This window comes from Bison bison, unplaced genomic scaffold, assembly GCF_000754665.1.
Source record: "Bison bison bison isolate TAMUID 2011002044 unplaced genomic scaffold, Bison_UMD1.0 scf7180017864375, whole genome shotgun sequence".
Lineage (NCBI taxonomy): Eukaryota > Metazoa > Chordata > Mammalia > Artiodactyla > Bovidae > Bison > Bison bison.
The window spans coordinates 3,520,150-3,523,217 of record NW_011494947.1 but is presented as its reverse complement, the minus strand read 5'-3'; positions in this window follow the sequence as shown (position 1 = coordinate 3,523,217).

Sequence of the window (3,068 nt, the reverse complement as noted above, 5' to 3'; positions counted from 1 at the left end):
AGGGAGGCCTGGCGTGCTGCAATTCATGGGGTCTCAAAGAGTCGGACATGACTGAGCAACTGAACTGAACTGAACTGAACTGATGGTTTTTCCAGTAGTCATGTACAGATGTGAGAGTTGGACCATTAAGAAGGCTGAGTGCCAAAGAATTGATGCTTTCCAACTGTGGTGCTGGAAAAGACTCTTGAGAGTCCCTTGGACGGCAAAGAGATTGTACCCGTCAACCCTAAAGGAAATCAACCCTGAATATTCACTGGAAGAACTGATGCCGAAGTTGAAGCTCCAATACTTTAGCCATCTGATGCAAAGAGCTAACTCATTGGAAAAGACCCTGATGCTGGGAAAGATTGAAGGCAGGAGGAGGAGGAGCAAACAGAGGATGAGATGGTTGGATGGCAACACTGACTCAGTGGACATGAGTTTTAGCAAACTGCAGGACATAGTGGAGGACAGAGAAGCCCGGCATCCTGCAGTCCATGGAGTTGCAAAGAGTTGGACAGGACTTAGCTATTGAACGACAACAGTTGGCGCTACTGATAAAGAACCCACCTTCCAATGCAAGAGATGAGAGAGATCCCCTGGAGGGGGACATGGCAACCCACTCCAGTATTCTTGCCTGAAGAAGCCCATGGACAGAGGAGCCTGGTGGGCTATGGTCCACAGGGTCATAAAGACTCATACATGACTAAAGTAATTTAGCATGCGTGCATGCCAAGCTCTCTGTCTAGGCTCCTGAGTCCAGCCTGACCCTGAAACCCATTCTTGAGATAACCTTCAGGGATGATGCCATCCCACTAAGGACCGGAGTCAGATTGGATGATGGCCCCAGGGTCACTGCAGCATTGCCCTTACACCCGACACAGGGCTAATCACAGACGTCATGATATTCAACCTTCCTGAGAAGAGATGACTGTTAGACCCACTTTTGAGATGTGGGGCTCAGATGGAAGCTGTACTTGCCCCGGGTCCTACAGCTGGGCTTTGGTCCAGGAGGACATTCTTTTAATTAATTTACTTATTTATGGCTGCATTGGGTCTTCGTTGCTTTGCACGGGCTTTCTCTAGTTGCGGTGAGCAGGGGCCGCTCTTCGTTGCTGTGTGTGGGCTTCTCGTCGCTGTGGCTTCTCTCGTTGTGGAGCACAGGCTCTAGGCATGCAGACTTCAGTAGCTTCAGCCTGTGGGCTCAGTAGTTGTGGCCCATGCGTTTAGCTGCTGCACGGCATGTGGCATCTTCCCGGACCAGGGATTGAACCCGTGTCCCCTGCATTGACAGGTGGAGTGTCATCTACTGCCCCACCAGGGAAGTCCAAGGTGGACATTCTTGTCACAGAGTCCGTGCTGTTCTACCAGGCCCACAGGAGCTGGTACGTGGCAGGCACTCAAGAGGCAGCAACCTTTACTGTGTAATTTTAAATTATTTTTGGCCCCACCATGTGGCCTGAGGATTCTTAGTTCTCTAACCAGGGATTGAACCCTCACCCTTTACCATAGAAGCATGGAGTCTTAACCACTGGACCACTAGGGAAGCCCTCTTTTATTAATCAATTTTTTTAACTTTTAAATAATTTAATGTGTAATATAAGGTCCTTTCCACTGTCTCCAAGCTTCTCCACATCAGGAAACTCTTCCTAATGAGACATAGCAGGATTGCTCAGATGTAAAGCCCAGTGACTATCCAGAAAAGACTGGATAGTCACGCAATGGGATATTATTCAGCCATTAAAGGGAATGGCATACTGACAGACTACAGTTCGGATGAACCTGAAAAACATCAAGATGAGAGAAAGGAGCCAGACACAGAAATCCACCTACTGTATGATTCTCTGGCTAGGTGTCAACTACAAATTGGCACTTACCAAGAGCATTGCCAATGACTGAACCACAAAGGCATTTGCCATCTGCCTCTGTGGAGATTGAACCCCATGCTGCTACAGGTGTTGACCTTCAACAGTCCCTGAGGGAGTTCAGGGTGGAGCGAGGCACTCCGTGCTCCAGGGAATCTGGTGGGACAGATCTTTAGATAGTTGGATGTTTTTAGGAACAGATTTTATGATCTCAATCCTTGCATCTCCTCATATCCCAGAGAAGCACTGAATCCCTTCATGGTGACATCAGATCCTCATGACTAACAAAAACCTTTTGTAAAATGAGTGCTTCATGGCACTGAACTCCCCCTTCACCAAACCCTTCAGTTCAGTTTAGTTCAGTCGCTCAGTCGTGTCCAACTCTGCAACCCCACAGACTGGAGCACTGCAGGCCTCCCTGTCTATCACCACTCTCGGAGTTTACTCAAACTCATGTCCATTGAGTCAGTGATGCCATCCAACCATCTCATCCTCTATCGTTCCCTCCTCCTCCCACTTTCAATCCTTCCCAGCATCAGAGTCTTTTCAAATGAGTCAGCTCTTTGCATCAGGTGGCCAAAGTATTGGAGTTTCAGCTTCAACATCAGTCCTTCCAATGAACATTCAGGACTTATTACCTTTTGGATGGACTGGTTGGATGTCCTTGCAGTCCAAGGGACTCTCAAGAGTCTTCTCCAACACAGTTCAAAAACATCAATTCTTCGGTGCTCAGCTTTCTTTATAGTCCAACTCTCACATCCATACATGACTACTGGAAAAACCATAGCCTTGACTAGATGGACATTTGTTGGCAAAGTACTGTCTCTGCTTTTTAATATGCTGCCTAGATTGGTCATAACTTTTCTTCCAAGGAGTAAGCGTCTTTTAATTTCATGGTTGCAGCCACCATCTGCAGTGATTTTGGAGTCCAAAAAAATAAAGTCTGTCACTGTTTCCACTGTTTCCCCATCTATTTGCCATGAAGTGATGGGACCAGATGCCACGTTCTTAGTTTTATGAATGTTGACTTTTAAGCCAACTTTTTCACTCTTTCACTTTTATCAAGAGGCTCTTCAGTTCTTCTTCGATTTCTGCCACAAGCATGGTATCATTTGCATATCTGAGGTTATTAATATTTTTCCTGGCCATCTTGATTCCAGCTTGTGCTTCATCCAGCCCAGCGTTTCTCATGATGTAGTCTGCATAGAAGTTAAATAAGCAGGG